At 44.4% G+C, this 21,583-nt stretch overlaps 1 long non-coding RNA gene across 1 annotated transcript; it reads right to left on the bottom strand.

The window, feature by feature from the left end:
• Positions 1-336: 336 nt before the first annotated feature.
• Positions 337-3,938, bottom strand: LOC122941045. The gene is made up of 4 exons (XR_006390410.1): positions 3,773-3,938; positions 1,326-1,367; positions 1,120-1,167; positions 337-546 (listed from the first exon to the last, which is right to left on the bottom strand). It is a non-coding gene; the product is annotated as an uncharacterized LOC122941045 (long non-coding RNA).
• Between the last annotated feature and the right edge of the window lie 17,645 nt (positions 3,939-21,583).

Genomic DNA, 21,583 nt, shown 5'->3' with positions numbered 1-21,583 from the left:
AATTCAGATTCTTGCTACATATAGAGCCCAATGAATTTTATGTACACCCCTGCCTGAAATGAATGATTCTTGCTACATATAGAGCCCAATGAGTTTTATGTACACCCCTGCCTGAAATGAATGCTATTTATGCAGTTCATTTTTCAGCAAGTTTTCATCATTGTTGGCTGCTTGGCATTAGCTTTGCATGATTAATACAGAGCTATAACCAGTGGCTATTTCTTCTACTGGGAATATGAAGTAAAATCAACAATTTTTCATCTCATCTCAGATAAGTATGGATCATGAAATAACTTCAAATATTAGCTTTTCATAAATTGACAAGATATACAGTAGTTTTATGATTTAATACGTGTCTCCATTTATTGAATTGCATAATTTTTACATCAGTTCACAGTATAACTTAATCGATACATTTCTGATGGGCAACCGTACAGCAGATAGATCATAATAAATTTCAATGCTTTAGTTCCATCTTCAGGAGTTCACTGTTTTACTTCTTAACACCAATGTTGTCCTTCTTTTGACTAGACTGTGTGCATATCTCTGCAAGAAAGTGTAAGAAAGTATTTTTATCATTTAGATAGAGTATGAGAAGCTTATATGTTGATAACAGACAACCTTCTTCAGAAATTTCACATATATGAGAAGGCAGAGACTCAAAGCGGTAGTCTGGACTCCTCAGGATATGCCATCATTAGCGGATCATCAGGGGTTTGACACCCTGCAGATCAGCTGTTCAGATGTAGCTCCATCATTACAAATGTCAGTCTTGGTAGTCTTTGCGCCAGACTTTCAATTCTACACCAGCTATGAGATAGATTTGATCATCCGGTGTAAATGATAGTTAATTCATCAAGCCTTGGGGGCCCTTTCCCTTCTACTAATCCCCACTTTTCCTCAACACTTTGAAAAAGTCACAAGTTAAGGTGTGCGCCATATCTTGTGACTTTATGCCACATTAGTGATATAAACACTTTGATAAATGCCCCCCAGTGTGCTTATGTTCTCTGACCAGTCACTGAGGGTCCTAGACATTAACCCCTACTTGTTTCATGAAAAGTCTGAAATAAACGACTGTATATATTCCATTACTTTCAAGCATTCACTTGTGCTTACCCTGAGGTGGAGGACATTGTTGTTCACACACTGGTTCAGGCTCGCAAACTAAAATAAAGTAACAAATCACACAAAACTGTCATTATTTAGAGCCCCATAATATATTAGCATAGATTTAAAAAACAAATCTGATCTAGAACAACTATATTTTTTGTCATCGATCAGCAGAGTTTACATTCAGACAGAGAACCTGATTTTTATCTTACCTTGTTGAATGGGTTCCTCACATTGTGGCGCTGGTTTACAAGCTGGAATTAAAAAATATAAATGAATTGCACATTAACTTCAATGGAATTTATCATGATTTTAATGAGAAAAATACTTGAATGAAAGGATTGAAAAAAATTCTGAATGCCAGATCACTCATTTAGCAGCAGTTATTAATATATTTAGTCTTTTTTTATTTTATTTTTTTTAGAAATCATTGAGTCCTTTCCATTCGATTCAACCTCTTCCCTCATCCCCTACCTACTTACAGACATATACAACAGTAGCCATCATGGAGCCGGAAAAGCGTGTAGGGGATCAGGTAAGTATAGATCTGTTCACAAGTACTGCTGGGTGTGAGAGTGGATAGGTTATTAGTATATAATCTGTGGGGGTCCAACACCAGGGATCCCCGCTAATCAGCTGTTTGAGAAGGCACTGCATCCTTCTCCATGCTTACCAAACACAGCACTGTAAATTGTATATCTGCTGTGCTTGGTATTGCAGTTCAGCCCTATTCACTTCTATGGGGCTGGGCTCCGTCTAGGTCATGTGATTGATTGATGTATAGTCACTGGTCTACGAAAAGCTCTGAGAAGGCCAGGGCGCTACTGTGAGTGCCTCTGCCTTCTTGAACAGCTGATCGACACCCGTGACCCAGACCAATCAGATAATGATGACCTATCCAGAGGATTAGTCATCAGTATTTAAAGGGATATTATCATCTTAATGATCACTGTTAAATCTGTTAATGATTTAACAGTGATCATTTTTCTAAATATATTTCATTAACAAATCCCCACCCCTTAGAAAAAAATAAACCTATACTTACCTGACTGTTGTCTTCCGTCTCCCCTGCTTACGGCCATCGCTCTTCTCAGGAATCGCGGTGGCCGCGCGTGCGCAGACGACTTCTTTTCTTCTCCCGGCCGGCCGCGCGCTGTACTGAACGCACACGCCGAGTCCGCGCATGCGCCCTGGTGACGTCTTCCTGGCAAGTATACTATACTGGCCAGGAAGAAGTCACCAGGGCGCTTGCGCGGACTCGGCGTGTGCGTTCAGTACAGCGCGCGGCCCGGCCGGGAGAAGACATCAATGAAGATGGAGCCCGCCCCCTGCCGAGTGCCGAAAGAAGGAAGTGGACGGCGCGCCGGGAGCAGGTAAGTATAAACCTGCGTGTTGAGAAAACCCCTTTAAGGGGTTAAGAAACTGAGAGAAGGCCGGGGCGTTACTGCGACGGTGGCTGACTTTTCATACAGCTGATCTGCGGGTGTCCCAGGTATCAGACCCCCACTAATTAGATACTGATGACCTATCTAGAGGATTGGTCATCAGTGTTTAAGTCTCAGAAAACCCTTTAAGAAAGAAATCCTTTCAATCCCCCTCCCCCCACACCTCCCCTTTATTAAGGGAGAGTTCACATCACTGTTTCAGTTTCTATTCTTCTGATCTAGGATCTAGAAAAAAAATGGATCCTGTAAAAAAATAAAAAACGGATCCTGTTGCACATTTAGCATCCGTTTGAGCCATTTCTAAAAACAGTCTTGCATACAGTACTTTTTTCTGTCTAAAAAACTGAAATGGCTTTTTTGAGCCTTTTTCTGCCTTTTTTTTTCAGTTCTTCTAATGGATCAGTGATGGGAACTCCCCCTGACCTGTTTAAGTATCCTGGACACAGAACTGTGCTCTCTGCATTGCACGTCTTCATAGCCCTGCCCTTTGTAATTACAGTTTCACTTGAATGGGACGGAATGTAACTGTAACTAATCCATTCAAATGAACGGGACGTGGGAGCTGTCAATACACCTGCTCACTGCTGCACGGCGGGAGACCGGACAACCCCTTTAACAACCAGAAAACTGGTACACATTACACCAGAAATCTACTCCTAATCATGGCTAGAGGAGATTTCAGTTCTGGTGTGCACCACTTAATAAATTGGTCAGATCTTGCTCTACTGGGGTTTTCACTAAAATTGGTGTTTGAAATGCTGGTCAGTAAATGACCCCCAATATGCCAAACCAATGCTATTCTTTTGAGAGTTTGAATACTCTTGTTATCATTATTCTTTAAAATTATCCAACCACCTAAACTAAAATGTTATACAGATGTTTATCTACAGTGCAGTCATTTAGCAGTAGTAGTCTTAACAAATTTTACTTGTTCACATGTGATTCCCAACCTTATTACAATTAAGGGCCCCCAACTCCTATACTTAACTGAAAAAAAGCCTGGTGCAAGATCAGGTAAAATATCTGGCGAAAAATGCTGACCACTTTCCTGACGTCTATGCCAAGTGATTCTGGTTCTGATGCTGAAGTCAGATTGCATCCCTATACTATAAAAGTGACGTTTTTCTGGGGAACTTGTCACAGGCTGATATAGCCCATGTGGCATGTCCTCATCCCATTCACTTGCATGAATACATATAAAAGAGGATACTCACGATCCTGGTGCTGTTGGGGTGGTGGTGCACATGGCTCTGGGGTTTTCTTCTGGTGTCCCTTTACTGCAGACATTATTCTTGAAAGAATTCAGCTGGTGATTGTGAGAGAATTGGATGCAATTGCTGCAATATGCTTAGTCCCTGCCAGCCAAGGGTTTATATATGCTGGAGAGACAATAATGAAGATCATTGCCAGCATATTTGCTTTCATTACTCAGAGACCCTGTGTGTTGTGAAACATATTGGTATGTACCTTTAGCATTTAATGTTTATGCATTTTCCCCGAAAGGCAGGGAGGTTCTTTTTCAGTTTCTGCCTAATGTGGTTGCAATGATGAAAATGTGATATGTTTCCTTAATGAAATATCACAGAATATGATTAATTCAATTTGTAAACATAATAATATTTAGCTATGATAAATGATGTGCCAGAAGGTACACACAGTCACAATCTGTGTAGCTTTTTTGTATTGTTAATTGACAACAGCTTAGGCCACGTCCATATCACCACTAGTTATTTCTGTTTTATTTCTTCCTTGGATTCATAATATAACTGAGACCAAAGGTGCCAAACAGACCCCATTGACTATAATGGACCCGTTCAGTTTTTGTTTGGGTGTCTGCTTTTTTAACGGAAAAAAAGTCCTGTATGCAGAATTTTTTTATTCTCTCTTTTTGGCGGAATTTGTGACGGAGACCCAAAGGGCCAGATTTATCATGACTCTGACATCTCACTCCACTTTCACATATGGCTAAAGTCAGTTTTAGCCAAGTCAGATTTATGATCGGCCCTTTAAGACTGTAATAAATGTGGTTTGACGGTAGCAGTTTATCCGTCAGTAAGCAGCTTTACAAAAGTCACACATCTTTACAAAAAAGTTGCACGTCTTTACGAAAAAGTTGCATGTTCTATTAAAAAGTCTCATAAGATAAGCATGGTCCTCACTGGAGTGAAATCGCGCAATTTTTTGCGACTTTTCTGCAACTTTTTTGCGACTTTTTAAATAGTCTCAATAGTAAATCTGTCTAGAGATTAATTTACATAAGAAAACACGCCCACTTTCAGAAAACTGGCGAGCATAGTGCAGAGCAGAAAAAAGTCGCAAATTTTTGTGCAGTTTTAGTGATTGCGCAAAAATTTGCGACTTTTTCCCTCCATTTTTCTGACTTGAGCTAATGATAAATCTGGCCCAAAGAGTTTACAACACAGATGTGCCCTTACAGGTCTTCTCAAACTTTTTCTGCTTGTTCTTCACCTGCTATTCCATGATGATTCCAGCAACTCACTAGCAGATAAATACTACCATGCAGCACCAGACACCACTGTGAAACACCCATATTACCACCAGGAGCACCAACCAAATACCATTCTGCAGCACTGATGCTGCTTGAGTATTACAGGTGGTATAATGATGATGGAGCTACAAAGACTGCAAACTATCCTGGAACATGTTATCATTGTACACCACATACCTATATACAGCCCCTTAACTACAATGCTACCACTATACATCCTTGGAGCATAATAGGATATAATGTACTATCAACACAAGGACATCTCACTGAGACACCACAGTAACCAGAAGTGAATTTCATAATTCAGGCTCCTGTCTCCACTACCTGGAGACTTGTGATCCATACAACAATTGTTCCAAGGACCCGTGGAGATGGGTCACAGGTGGGGTGGCATTCTTCTTTCTAATTGACTTGACAGAATGGGTCTGCATACAGAGACTTACTCACTTGCGTTTATGTGATGTCAATAGGATCTGTACCTGCCTGCCACTTTATAAGTGTGTAAAGAGGAACATCAGAAAAGATTTTGAGAACTTCTACTTATGTATGTTGTTGCCCAGCACTGGCAGGGATAGCACAACTCACCACCCAGTTTGAGACATGGCAATTCTTTTCCATTAATCCCTTAATGACACTGCCAGTTTTGTGCCTAATGACAGTACATTTTTCCACAATTTTTCCCATTTTGTGTTCTTGACCTGTATGAATTTTAAGGGCACCATCTGAGGTGCATATATATTAATGTGTAAAATATATTATTTTCCACTGTTCATAAACAAAATTGTTTATTTCAGTAAGAAACAATAGTTGTCATTAGAGATGAGCGAATCGACTTTGGACGGTACATTCCAAGTCAATTCGCTAAAAACTTTGTTTGAATACTGTACGGAGATCCGTCAGAATGTATCAGCTCCGATGAGTCGAAGTTATTACTTTGCGAAGTCGGGCGAGACTTCGAATAATAACTTCAGGAAATAATTTTTACTGTAAAAAACCTTGGAACCACACTTGGGATCCATTGCAAGGTTCCACTCGGAACTGTAGCCGAGTTTGATTCTAATGTTTTTTACAGTAATAATTAATTCCCAAAGTTATTATATGAAGTCTTGCGCAACGTAATAACCTCGGCTCATCAGATCCCATACATTCTAATATTGTACGGAGACGGATCTCTATACAGTATTAGAAAGAAGTTTTTAGTGAATAGACTTCAGATGTATCATCCGAAGTTGATTCGCTCATCTCTAGTTGTCATACATCGCAGACACCTATTCTGAGTTCATGTTGCATTCACAGAAGTTCAGCATATGGTGAACAAAGTCTTGTGACCATACAGGCAGATACAGGAAAGAACTACAGTCGTGGCCAAAAGTTTTGAGAATGACACAAATATTCGTTTGCTGCTAAACTGCTTTTAGATCTTTGTTTCAGTTGTTTCTGTGATGTAGTGAAATATAATTACACGCACTTCATACGTTTCAAAGGCTTTTATTGACAATTACATGACATTTATGCAAAGAGTCAGTATTTAAAGTGTTGGCCCTTCTTTTTCAGGACCTCTGCAATTCGACTGGGCATGCTCTCAATGAACTTCTGGGCCAATTCCTGACTGATAGCAACCCATTCTTTCATAATCACTTCTTGGAGTTTGTCAGAATTAGTGGGTTTTTGTTTATCCACTCGTCTCTTGAGGATTGACCGCAAGTTCTCAATGGGATTAAGATCTGGGGAGTTTCCAAGCCATGGACCCAAAATGTCAATGTTTTGGTCCCCAAACCACTTAGTTATCACTTTTCCATCGTGCTGGAAAATGCATTGTTCTTCACCAATCTGTTGTTGGATTGTTGGAAGAAGTTGCTTTTGGAGGGTATTTTAGTACTATTCTTTATTCATGGCTGTGTTTTTGGGCAAAATAGTGAGTGAGCCCACTCCCTTGGATGAGAAGCAACCTCACAGATGAATGGTCTCAGGATGCTTTACTGTTGGCATGACACAGGACTGATGGTAGCGCTCACCTTTTCTTCTCCGGACAAGCCTTTTTCCTGATGCCCCAAACAATCGGAAAGAGGCTTCATTGGAGAATATGACTCTGCCCCAGTCCTCAGCAGTCCATTCACCATATTTTCTGCAGAAGATCAATCTGTCCCTGATGTTTTTTTTGTAGAGAAGTGGCTTCTTTGCTGCTCTTCTTGACACCAGGCCATCTTCCAAAAGTCTTCGCCTCACTGTGCGTGCAGATGCGCTCACACCTGCCTGCTGCCATTTCTGAGCAAGCATTGCACTGGTGGCACTCCGATCCCGCAGCTGAATCCTCTTTAGGAGACAATCCTGGTGCTTGCTGGACTTTCTTGGATGCCCTGAAGCCTTCTTATCAAGAATTGAACCTCTTTCCTTGAAGTTCTTGATGATCCTATAAATTGTTGATTGAGGTGCAATCTTAGTAGCCACAATATCCTTGCCTGTGAAGCCATTTTTATGGGGTATTGAGTCAGCCTACTGAAACTAGCTAGCACCAAACATAAGGATCCTACAACCAAAGAGAAGCTCCGGAGTTTATTTTCCCACCTGTGAAGCTGCAACATCTCTTCCCGCCACTTATCTCCATGTGGTAAGCCGACATTGAATCGAGCGGGAGATTTTTCACACGCATGTGACGTCACCGGAAGTGACGACAACAGCAGCAACCAACGGCCGGATCACACAGCGGGCGCGAGCAGCACACGTGGACGCCGACTTGCAGGCAGGAGCCACTCCCCGACTTACTGACGGCCACCAGGAGGGTAATGTACCTGCTTTCATAGCAGCAGTCGATTATTCCACAGCGCATTACGAACTCCATATACTAAATCGGATGCGATTATTTCCAATAGTAAGGAGATACTTATTCCACATATTACTTCTCAAAGGAAGTTTTATTTCAGCTCATATCAGGATATTATACTGCATTATATTTTCGGATACCATAGTATGAGACTGGACTTTCTCCCTACAGATATACAAAGACATTTCTTCCTTTTCTTCCTTTTATTCAGCAAGATTCCTTCACAAATCGATATTATATGATATATCAGGATAATTGACATTAATTTTATGGTATACTAGGACATTGTATACTAAGATATGCTATCAACTTTTCCTACCAGATATCACAACCTGAGACTGTATTTTTTCAATAGATCTTTTTTTAACAGTTTTTTATAGATTTTTAGGACTTTTACCCCCTTTTTTTTCCAACAGGATTTCTGCTATTGATATGCTGTTATTATATTTTGCTTTCTTATATTGAGATTACATATATGTATTTTAAATTTGATACAATTTTCTGATTATCCTACCAATTTTTTCTACATCAGGCATATTTAGCCACCCCTGAATAAATATATTCATCCATACATCACAAATGTTTTGAGTGCCATCCCTCTATATTCTCTCTCACATTATCTCTACTACAAGCGTTGGGTACGCTTTGTCTTGATTGAGCACCGTACTCCATCTTTTTGAGTCATAGAGAGCCGCCTTATTTCTATACTATAAAGATTATAACAAACCTCTGATTCCTTCACAGAATATCTGTAGTTATACTAAGAATAATTTACACACAGGTGGACTCTATATACTAATTAGGTGACTTGTGAAGACACTTAATCACACTGGATTTTAATTAGGGGCATCAGAGTACAGGGGGCTGAATACAAATTCACACCACACAGATTTTTATTTATTAAAAATGTTGAAACCCATATATCATTTTCTTTTCACTTCACACATAATTGCTACTTTGTGTTAATACATAAAATCCCAATAAAATACTGTACATTTATGTTTGTGGGTGTAAAGTGAGAAAATGTGACAAATATTTTTTCAAGGCACTGTATATTATCATTACTTTTGGCTACTAAATAAGTAAGTTTTCTGTTTTAGATAAGCTGAACCACTGGCGCTAGATACTTGTATCAATTCTGCAGTGTCGCAGCAGTCCCGTATGTCCTGCTGCTAGGGAAGTGCAAATCGCAATAAAAACAAAACTAGACACCGCGCACAGCCAACTAATCCAAACATGCCGATAGGTATCTCCACTAGATAATCAAGATTACCTTGATTTGGATACTGTCCCAGGACTTCTCGTTATCCGAGGTGCAGGTCACGTCATATGAGGCGCAGGTCTTTTCACAGTTCTCCTGAGCAGGGGGTCTCTGCAGATGTAAGTGTCACGGCCATGGCCATGACCGTGACTCCTGAACCACATGCAGTTGTCAGCGGTTTAGTTTGGTTGTCAATCACACAGTTTGGTTGATCAACGGTATCTTTGTGGCAGCATAGCACTCTGAGCTGTATTGTGGCAGCTTGCTATGTTGTGCATGCGGTTGCGCCTAGCAATCTTTCTGTTAGGTGTGTGTGTATGTATGACTGGTGTGCACTGGCTTCAATATAGTCTTTTTTGCTTTATTTAAAAATTAACAGTTGATTGAACATTTTATATATATATAAAGCAAAAAAGACTCTATATTGAAGTCAAGCCAGTGCACACCAGTCATACATACACACACACCTAACAGAAAGATTGCTAGGCTCAACCGCATGCACAACATAGCAAGCTGCCACAATACAGCTCAGAGTGCTATGCTGCCACAAAGATACCGTTGCCAGCGGCAACCACAGCCCTCACCTGTGATTGACAACCAAACTAAACCGCTGACAACCGCATGCGGTTCAGGAGTCACGGTCATGGCCATGGCCGTGACAGTAAGGCTGCTAGCTAGGAGTTCGCCTTGGCCACTGGCGAAAACTCTGCTACACTATTGCCCGAGCTCACGCTCACAGAGGAGCGGGTTACGTCACCACTAAGAGCTACGGGTTGTCAGTAGCTCCAAAAAACCTTCCAACACATTTCGAGCAAGTTACGATGCTCTTTGTCAGGGAATCACTTGCATGCTACTGCTAATTTCTTTATATAGACACAGCTTCTCTGCATACACCCTACCAGCGCCATGAGTCCAATTGCGCCTCATTCGAAACCAAATAATTTGATTTTAGAGTTAAGGCCCCTGGGTATCAGCGTATCCATATTAAAAATCCATTGCTATTTCTTTCTTTGACATATTTTTAATAAAATCTCCTCCTCTTGCCTCCTTTTCCACTTTTTCCAGCCCAACAAATGACGATCCCTCAAATCTCCCATCATGTTTTTCTTTGAAATGCCTTGAGAGAGGTTTCCCCTCAGATTTTTTATTTATATTATATATATGTTCACTTATTCGTTTCTTCAATTGTCTTTTAGTTCACCTGATGTATAGCTTTACACAGGGACATCTTATGGCATAGATCACTCCTTGAGTATTGCATGTTATATGATCTTTAATATTATATTCATATGTGCCTTCCTTATTCCTTATCTGGGTTTGTTTAATAGTATCTTTCGATGTTTTTCCACACCCTTCGGCAGATTTTTATTGATTTTTCTACCATTGGTTATGGCGGCGCATTTTTTCGCCGATGCAATTAAATTGCCTATATTAGCAATTTTTTTATATACAAAAAATGGGACTGTAGGTATCATGTTCCCTATTATTTGTCTTTTAAGCTGTCCCAATATTTATTTGCAATTTTTCTCAGAATATGTGTTATATGGAATAATTATAGGTGAAATTGACTTCTGGGTATATTATTCAGCCATTGGGGTAGGTGTCAGCTTCCCCTGGCAATGTAGCTATTTGAATCTGTGGGCTTATCATACGTTTTTGTGCATATATTTTCCCCAGTTGAATAGATGGTAAGGTCCAAAAAGTTGACTTCTTCAGTACCGTAAGTTGGAGTAAAATCTAAATAAAACAAATTTTTATTTATTTCTATAAAAAAAAAATTCAAAGCTAATTCACCCCCCTCCCAAATAAAAACACCGCCAGAGCACGAGGCCCGCACGGAGCTCGCCGTTGGGGTGTATGAATTCTAGTTCCCACCACCCAAAGTTTTCAGTTTTTGTACTGTATGTATAACTAATAGTGTTGAGCGCGAATATTCGAATTGCGAATTTATTTCTCGAATATCACAATTTCGAGATTTTGCGAATATTTAGAATATCATCCTATATATTCGCAAAATCGAATATTCGTTTTTTTTTTTAATTTTTATTGTTATATTTTTTTCTTTCCCACTTCCCTAAAGTTGTTCTTACCTGTCCTTTGGATTCCTGGCTTCCTGGCTGCTCCAGTCAGTGCCCGTTGCCGCTTCTGCCGACTTCCGTGCTCATGGAGCATCCCCATCACCATGGGAATATCTCCATATACTAGAATGTACTGTCGGATTTAAGAATTATGTTGAAATCGCAATTCGATTAATTCAAGTTATAATAATCGAATTGCGATTTCAACTTAGCACTGCTATATTCCATATTAGCTAAATTGCAATCTATATGGGTATTTTACGAAATTTCGTAATATTGCTCTAACTTCGTCTTTTAGAATATTCGTAATATTGCTCTAACCTAGTCTTTTAGAATATTCGTAATATTGCGCTAACTTCATCTTTTAGAATATTTGTATGGTAATATTCTAAAAGACGAAGTTAGAGCAATATTAAGAATATACGTAAAAAGTTGAAATCGCGATGCGATTAACTCAAAGTAATTGCATGGCGATTTCAACTTAGCACTGCTATATTCCATATTATGGGGATGAATATGGTAATATGCAGAAATAAATTATGGCTGAACTCCATCCACTGGGCAATGTACTGTAAGCAGGCTAACTGCATCCAAACCAAATTGGAAATAACTACAGTGGGATGCGAAAGTTTGGGGAAGCCTTGTTAATCATGATTTTTCTGTATAAATCGTTGGTTGCTACGATAAAAAAATGTCAGATAAATATATCATATAGAAGACACACACAGTGATATTTGAGAAGTGAAATTAAGTTTATTGCATTTATAGAAAGTGTGCTATAATTGTTTAAACAGAATTAGGCAGGTGCATAAATTTGGGCACCACAAAAAAGAAATGAAATCAATATTTAGTAGATCCTCCTTTTGCAGAAATTACAGCCTCTAAACGCTTCCTGTAGGTTCCAATGAGAGTCTGGATTCTGGTTGAAGGTATTTTGGACCATTCCTCTTTACAAAACATCTTTAGTTGATTCAGGTTTGATAGCTTCCGAGCATGGAGCTCTCTTTAAGTCACACCACAGATTTTCAATTATATTCAGGTCTGGGGACTGAGATGGCCATTCCAGAACTTTGTGCTTGTTCCTCTGCATAAATGTGGATTTTGAGCAGTGTTTAGGGTCGTTGTCACTGAATCCTGGATATTGGTCTCCAGAATCTGCTGATACTGAGTGAAATCCATGCGTCCCTCAACTTTGACAAGATTCCTAGTCCCTGCACTGGCCACACAGCCCCACAGCATAGTGGAACCACCACCATATTTCACTGTAGGTAGCAGGTGTTTTTCTTGGAATGCTGTGTTCTTTTTCCTCCATGCATAACGCCCCTTGTTATGGCCAAATAACTCAATTTTAGTTTCATCAGTCCACAGCACCTTATTCCAAAATGAAGCTGGCTTGTCCAAATGTGCTTTAGCCCAGCTCAAGCAGCACTTTTTGTGCTGTGGGTGGAGAAAAGGCTTCCTCTGCATCATTCTCGTATACAGCATCTCCTTGTGTAAAGTGTGCCAAATGGTTGAACGATGCACAGTGACTCCATCTGCAGCAAGATGATGTTGTAGGTCTTTGGTGCTGGTCTGTGGGTTGACTCTGACTGTTCTCACCATTCGTCGCTTCTGTCTATCCAACATTTTTCTTGGTCTGCCACTTCGAGCCTTAACTTGAACTGAGCCTGTGGTCTTCCATTTCCTCAATATGTTCCTAACTGTGGAAACAGACAGCTTTCTGATACAGCTTTCTGTATCCTTCCCCTAAACCATGATGGTGAACAATCTTTGTCTTCAGGTCATTTGAGAGTTGTTTTGAGACCCCCATGTTGCTACTCTTCAGAGAAAATTAAAAGAGGAGGGAAACTTACAATTGACCCCCTTAAATACTCTTTCTCATCATTGGATTCACCTGTGTATGTAGGTCAGGGGTCACTGAGCTTACTAAGCCAATTTGAGTTCCAATAATAAATTCTAAAGGTTTTGGAATAAATAAAATGACAACAGTGCCCAAATTTATGCACCTGTAAATCCAATAAACTTCATTTCACTTCTCAAATATCACTGTGTGTACCTCCTATATGATATATTTAACTGACATTTTTTATTGTAACAACCAACGATTTATACAGGAAAATCATGACGATTAACAAGGTTGCCCAAACTTTCGCATCCCACTGTATGTCCAGACAGGAAGTCAAAAGGCTGGTACCAATGTTTAATACTCACCCATATGTAAGTATGGTCAATAGTGGACGCTATCCCGATGCAAGTTTCGGCGTACCTTTGCATTTAGGTTCTTTGTGGCTTTTTGAGCAGGTACCATGGTTATTATATTAGACTTGGGTATTGTTTAAGCACACTGATATTGTACAGCACACTGCTGATTTAGGTGCAATGAGTGCTTGGCCTATTTGGTTCTTTTTGCACAGTCAATGGCTTCATACTCTCCCCGGTCAACCAAGTCCGCTGCCTTGGAGTAACCTTTGATTCTGCTCTGTCCAAACTGCACATCCAAGGCCTTTCCACCTCCTGCCGCCTCCAACTCAAAAATATCTATTGGATCCACACATTTCTCAAAAATGCTGTTACATACCCTCATCTTCTCCTCCCTGGACTACTGTAAATTCCTCTGTGGCCTCCCATCTAGCATTCTCACACCCCTCCAATCTATCCTCAACTCTGCTGTCTAACTAATCCACCTATCCACCTATACCCCCCCCCCCATTATTCCTATTATTCCTCTGCCTCTTCCCTTATGCCCTTTCCCTAAAATAACAAACACATATAAAGCCATCCACAATATGTCCCTCCGTACATCTCTGAACTGCTTTCCCCATACATTCCCACATCTCTTATCCTCACAAGACCTCATTCTGTACTTTCCTCTTATCAGCTCTTACCACAATATACTATATTATACCATGGAACTCACTATCCCAATATATCAGACTGGAAACCTTCAAAAGAAACATAAAAACCCACTTCTTCAGACAAGCCTACAACCAACAGTAACTTTGCTGCCACTATACCACCTTATGACCAGCTTTACCCTCTTCTACTATATTCTTCCCCCATCCCTTGTAGATTGTAAGCCCTCGCAGGCAGGGTTAAGCCCTTGCAGGCAGTGTACTCTTCTCATTCTAATAATAATAAATTAAACCTTGGTCAACATAATGGTAGTTATAGCTATATTTGTTATGTGAGGCTAATCCTCAGTTTCAAAGCAGCTTGATGATCTTTGTTTTCTGTTTTAATGGAAATTGGACATATTGCAGAACATATTGGATTTATTTTTTATTAAAAAGATTTAGTAGAATTAGCATTTTATTCATTTAAATATCTGTTCTTTAATGTTTAGGAGTCCAGTGGATGGTCCCTCTCTGTGATTGATTACTTTCCCTGTATGACTGTGCAAATAAAGACAGAAATCAATCATGTAGTAGAGCTGCCCATTGGACTCCTAAGCACAGAAGAGTAAATGAATAAAATTAATAAAATGCAAGTTCTATTGAATCTTTTCCCACAAAATTATACATCACTTTGTTCACCTCCTCTATAACATGCTTACTGCAGATCAGATTGTTCATTATTAGTGATGAGCTAGCATGCTCGGCCGAGTACCGTTTCGGCTCGAGCATCGCTATGCTCGGCAGATCCGAGCCCTCGGCCGAGTACCACATGTGCTCAGGCGCCATGCTCAAGTCTCCTCCCCGCACGTTTAGCGCCTTCTAAGCAGCAATAAACATGCTGGTAAGTATTGCCATCACTGTAATGCCATTAGCCATGTTTTCTACTGGCATTACAGTGATTGGCTGGCAGGAACACGTCATCGGGTGCTATATAGCACCGGGTCATGCGGGTTCAGCTCATTGCGAGTCAGGGAGAGCCGCTGTTAGGAAGGAACAGAGAGTGTAGAGAGAATTTAATCGCAAATTACTCATTTTAAAGACGTTTCAAAGACCCAAAAGTCCTTTTAAGGACTACTATGTGTGTTGGCTGCAATTTAAAGTGCAGATTTGCACATTTTATAATTTTTTCAATTTGCAAAAAAAATCGCTTCATTGGCTATATTGGGAAAAAGTGAAAAATATATATATATATATATATATATATATAGCTATATGTGTAAGGCCGATTCATTGGCCTGTATTTGTGGGAGGGGCTTGGCCACCTACTTCAACGGCCGGCGCCCTCCCACAAACGTACGTAGTGCAGAGTCCTTTGGAAGCGCGCTCGTACCTGGCTGTTCCTTCGTGGATCGGGTAAGTGCAGGCGTGCGTGCAGTGGTCGGCCCTTTGGTGCGTAGGGGCCGCCATACGCTGCGCCGGTTTCATCCCTCCTGGCCGCTTCACAAGCGGCACCTTGTCATCCTCTGGAAGGGGGGGGGATGTAGCCAACACGGCACCCCCCTCCTCCGCTGCCCAGGCTCGCGCACGGCACCGCTCTCCGGCGGGGGGCGGAGCCAGTGGTCACATGACGACCAAACCCCCCGCCCACCTCCCCACCCGCTCCCGCCCCCCTCTTCTCGGCCGGCACACAGCCTGTGCCTGCCTCGCTCCCTCGCCGGGTCGGCAGCACAACCAGCTGTGGGCCGGCAAACCCCCACTCCCCAAAATCGCCAGGGGGCACATTTTCTCCCCACGCGGTGGAGGTGCCCAGCCGGCGGGGGGCGGCCCCTCGTCCTGCAGGGGGGCACCCCCGCACTGGGCACCCCATCAGGGAGTGGTGGCCCCCAACGTGGCACGTCCTACACAAGGGGGGAGGTATGTCTGATTAGGCCTCCCCCCATGCCAGGGGGCAGCTCCGTTTCCCCACGCGGTGGAGGTGCCCAGCCGGCGGGAGGCGGCCCCCCGTGGAGTAAGGGGGGCACCCCCGCACTGGGCGCCCCATCAGGGACCGGTGAGGCCCCCCACGCGGCACGCTTAGCCTCGGCAAGATGGGGCCCTCGTCGCCAGGGGCCCCCCTGGGCCGACCTCATGCCTGAGGGCTGCGCTGCTCCCCACGCGGCAGAAGTGCTCAGCCGGCGGACGGCGCCACCCAGGGACAGAGAGGGCCCCGCACTGAGCACCCTGTCAGGGACATGCGTCAGCTCTCCACGTGGCACTCGTCTCATGTTTGCAGGGATTGTCAGCCGTTGCCAATATCCATCCCCACGTGGTTCATGGTACCAGGGAACTCCGCGTTCCCCACGCGGTTACCATGGAGCACGGCGGTGCAGGCAACGGCTCGCTCCCCGCCCACATTAAAGTCTGGCACGGGCCGCCGTGCCGCCTAGATAGGTAGGGTTTTTTTTCCATCATCAACGCAATGCAGAGAAAAAAAAAAAAAAAAAAAAAACACCCTCTCCCACCAGTCACCATACCTCCCCTCACGAACACGTCCTGGTATTGAGCCTCACGCATTGACTGGTTCTTTTGCATTTGTTCCGTTGTTGTTTTCCAGGTTCTATACAGTGGTTAGTCTGAGAGAAGTTGGTGGGATCTCAATTGATTTTTCCTTGGCTACCAAGGTAGTGAGGTACACGTCGGGGGATGGGAAGTGGTTGGCCTCAGGCTGGGGTCTCATGTTTTTTTTGTTAACGCACAGGTCATTTTTCATTTCATTACACTTCCGTGAAGTCAGTGCATAGGGATTCTCAGTTGGTAAGTACGTCGGGTCTCCTTGCATGGACTCCCGGGTGGCGGTTCCTGGCCATTCCTTCACGGCTCTTCTGGTTCAGTGTGCATACATCACGGCAATTGTTCACTTTTCTGTACGTGGTTAGACAGCTGCACGGTGCCAGCGACCATCAGGCTAGTCGGTCATGTTACGTTACTCTTTCCACAGCCGCTATGTCACGTGCTTCGGACATTGTCGACGCGTCGGTGGACGAGGTCGTAGCACAGACATCCGAGAGGGGCAGCACACCGTCCCTACGTGCTTGGACAATTCCTAGGCTGATGGCGGAGTTGACAAAGCGGGGCGTTCCTTTCCCGGCAACCGCTAGGAAAGCTGAACTATATCGGCTGTGGAGAGACTCCCTGGCACCCAGCGCCAATGATCCCCCTGCAACTACGATGCAAACATCGCTGACTCAGATACACGTCATGCTAAACAGTCTGACGTCGGCCGTCACATCCATGCAGGCGAGGTTGGAGTCCATCGAGGCTCGCAGCACAGTCGCACCAGTTTTCTCCCTCGAGGTTCCGGTCGCCTCCACCTCTGCCATAGCAGACATTCGTTCTGCCCAGTCCGTCCCTAACGTGACTCCCTCCCACTATGTCCCGCTCAACATCAGGAAGGACATCCTGGAGGGTAGGGATGTCAATCTTGCGTCTCTACTCATAGCATCTAGGGACCTCTCTGATAACAGGGTTATAGCTTGTGGAGAAGTGTCGGTGGTACTAAGGAGCCGCGACCACCGGCTCAACCGCAAATTGTCCATCCCGGAATTCGTTATGGCATTTAGTCTTTTCAGGGATGTCATTTGCACTGCCAGGCCGGACAGGAGGGAGGAACTAGACCATTATCTCTTCAGGGTCACAGAGTTGGGTCATAGGTATGGAGGAACCGCGTTCTACGACTACCACTGCTCATTTGCAGCTAAGGCGGCAGCGGCTCTCTCCCAGTTTCAGCACGTCACTGACTGGTCCAACCTGGACACTGAGCTTTTCTGCAGACACTTTGCAGGTCTGAAGGCTCCCTCCTGTTCCGCCTGTCAATCTATCTTCCACTCGGTTGAGTGGTGCGACAAGTCCGCCGTCAGCACGGCGTCCTACCCCTCCAGCTCGGCAGCTGGTCCTCTTGAGGTCTTCAGGCCCCCCAGCTCAGTAGACAAGCTGGGCCGGCCCATCATTCAGCTTGGAAGGGCACAGATATGCAACAACTTTATTACGCCTCTTGTAATTTTGGGCAGTGCCGGTTGTTGCATATCTGTACCAATTGTTTCAGGGCCCACCCCCGAGTAGCATGCTCATTAAAATCCGTAAAAAGCTACATGAGTGTGGTCAATATCAGCCGTCTACAAGAATTCTTGCAAGGCCACCACAACCCTGGGTTTGTTCAGTTCCTGGTGACAGGATTTCACGAGGGTTTCCACACGGGACTGATCACGACTCCAGAGTCCACACACGAGTGCAAAAACCTTCAGTCAGCCGAAAGAAATCCCGCCTCGGTAGACGCACTGATAGAAGCCGAGTTGAGCAAGGGGTTCTTAATCGGTCCCTTTGGTGTGCCCCCTTTTCAAAGCTGGAGAGTCAGTCCCGTGGGGGTAGTCACAGGCAAGTTCAGCGGGAAGGAGAGACTCATTATCGACTTGTCGGCCCCACACGGCTCCCAGGTCCCCAGCCTCAACTCCCTCATTCCTTCGGAGGAAGTGGGCATGAGATATGCCTCGATAGACCAGGCTATCGCTATCATCATGAAAACGGGCCCAGGGTCCTGGCTGTCCAAAGCCGACATATCGGATGCCTTCAAGCTGCTTCCCATCATGCCAGCCCTCTGGCAGTGGCACGGCATCAAGTGGAAAGGCCTGTACTATTTCTCCACTAAGCTCACCTTCGGTTCCAAGAGTAGCCCCTGGCTCTTCGATCAGTTGGCTCAGGCACTCCACTGGATCCTGGAACACGTAGTCCTCTGTGAATTTGTCATCCACTACCTGGATGACTTCCTGCTGATTGAGAGGCCAGGGGCACTCCCCCTAGGGCTGGGCAAGTTACTCAGGTGCTTTTCCCAATTAGATGTCCCGGTGTCCCCCAAGAAAGTAGAAGGCCCGGCCACAGTCATCACCTTTCTTGGCATCGAATTAGACTCCCAGCGCATGCTAGCTAGATTGCCGGCGGACAAGTTAACAAGGATTAGAGGAGTCATTCACAGGTTCGCAGTCACGACCGTGGTCACTAAGGTGGACCTTCAGTCTCTTCTGGACATGTTGAACTTCGCCATGCTCATCATCCCACAGGGCAGAGCTTTCATATCCCGCCTACTCGCGCTCTTGAGTTCCGCCCTAGAACAGGACAGCCCGGTGTGCTTGGACAGTCAAGCCCTAGCGGACCTCCACATGTGGGATCATTTCCTGAGCCAGTGGAACGGGGTCTCCTTATTTGTACCCGAGCTGTCGTGTCAGTCGCCTACAGTCTTTTCAGATGCAGCTGTTTTTGGCACCCACTGGGTGGCAGACGCATGGCCTGCCGAGGTGGGACAAATCCCAGGCTTCCTCCAGACCTCGGCGCTGTTCGAGCTGTACCCCATTGTGGTAGCCGCCCACATTTGGGGCAAGTTTTGGGCACGTCAGTCTGTTCTGTTCGTGACTGACAACACAGCCGTAGTGGACATTCTCAATAGTGGACTGTCGAAATCTACCCAAGTCATGTGTTTTCTCAGACGGTTAGTGCAGCTCTCCCTGCAACACCACTTTCATGTTTTTAGTGCGCATGTGCCAGGTGCGCAGAACGGGGCTGCTGACGCCTTGTCGAGGGCTAACTTCTCCCGTTTCTTCCAGATAATGCCAGAGGCAGATGCGACAGGCGCCACCATCCCTCCTCTGGAGTCCTTAAGGCTAGTGTAGCCGACCACCTTGGGACGGCCCACGCTCTAATACGCCATTCCCTCTCGCCTAACACGACCAGGGCGTACAACACCGGGTGGAAGACGTTCTGCAAGTTTCGAGGAGAATGTCCTCAGGAGGACTCCAGTTTTCCAGAGTACATCCTGGCGTTCATCGGGTATTGCCACTCTGTACGCAAGCTCTCCCACGCTACAGTGAGGTCATACCTGGCGGGAGTGCAACACTTTCTCTCTCTTAGCCACCCCGAGCTAGCATCAGTGTTCACCTTACACACTGTCAAAGACGCCCTCAAGGGTTTGAGCAAGTGCGGGCCTCAAAGCCAAGTACGCAGGCAGCCGGTCACCGGCCCTCTTTTCCGCAAACTGTCTGATGCCTTGGACGGTAATCCTTTCGGGGTTTTGGCCAGCCTGGTACTTAAATCCGCCATCTACTTGGCCTTCTACGGCTTCCTGAGACCTGGGGAGTTCACCAGGCAGCGACAATTTCCTCACGGTCAGCCAACTGGTCCAGAACTCCGACGGGTTCACATTGCTGCTCAAGACGTCTAAGACCTCCCAGTTGGGACCCCCTGTCCAGATATCCTACTTTCCCACAGCACATCAATGGTGTCCCGTCACGGTGCTTCGTCGGTTACGGTCCGCCTTGTCCGGGGCCGGACCGAACAGTCCTCTGTTACCCTTCGGGGTGGTGCCGCTCACCACCCAGCAGTTCATATCCCACGTTAGGTCACTAGTGGCCAGCACGGGCGGCGACCCTGCCACCATTTCGGGCCATTCGTTCCGCATAGGCGCGGCATCCGCGGCCTCCAAGAACCGAGTGCCTGCGCATGTCATTCAGAAACTGGGGCGTTGGCACTCGTCTTGTTTCAACCGTTACATTCCACACCCTGAAACCGAAATGTCGGCAGCCTTTCAAACTTTAGCTTTGTAACGTCTTTGCAATAAAATACTTCTGCCTACCAGTATGCCTTTTGCCCTCTTTCAGGCGTCCCTCCACGACACGGTCACGGCACAACTCTGACCGCTTAGGGGTAGGGTAGCTCAGGTAGGACAGACACGTACTTGGTTGCCACGACCACAAGTGTAAGGCCGATTCATTGGCCTGTATTTGTGGGAGGGGCTTGGCCACCTACTTCAACGGCCGGCGCCCTCCCACAAACGTACGTAGTGCAGAGTCCTCCCTCCCACCCACCCTTTTCTCCTGTTACTCTCAAAGGGGATGCCCTCTTTCAGGCGTCCCTCCACGACACGGTCACGGCACAACTCTGACCGCTTAGGGGTAGGGTAGCTCAGGTAGGACAGACACGTACTTGGTTGCCACGACCACAAATATAAATACAAATTTCACTTAATCTGCACACTGTTTTGTTTTCTGCGCTAGAAACCGTTTATCGCAGCGCATTGCATTTCTATACCATCTGAGTGTTCTATCCCATATATTTGGAAAAAGTGAAAATCAATATATATACAAATTTCACAGAATCTGCACACAGTTTTATTGTCTGCGGCAGAAACCTTTTATCGCAGCCCATTGCATTTCTATACCATCTGAGTGCTTCAATCCCATATATTAGGAAAAAGTGAAAATCAATATATATACAAATTTCACAGAATCTGCACACAGTTTTATTGTCTGCAGTAGAAACCGTTTATCGCAGTGCACTGCATTTCTGTACCATCTGTGCGCTTCAGGTCCATATATTGGGAATAATATAGTCATAAATATAAACAACATCATAAAACAGTGTCTGTACTGCAGATTACAATAATCTGTGGCTAAAATACTGTCCAAAATCTGTGCTGTTCTGTGTCATATACTGCCCTGTA

This window comes from Bufo gargarizans, chromosome 6 (assembly GCF_014858855.1).
Source record: "Bufo gargarizans isolate SCDJY-AF-19 chromosome 6, ASM1485885v1, whole genome shotgun sequence".
NCBI lineage: Eukaryota > Metazoa > Chordata > Amphibia > Anura > Bufonidae > Bufo > Bufo gargarizans.
The sequence above is the reverse complement of the archived record's forward strand: the minus strand, read 5'-3'. Positions and strand labels throughout refer to the sequence as shown.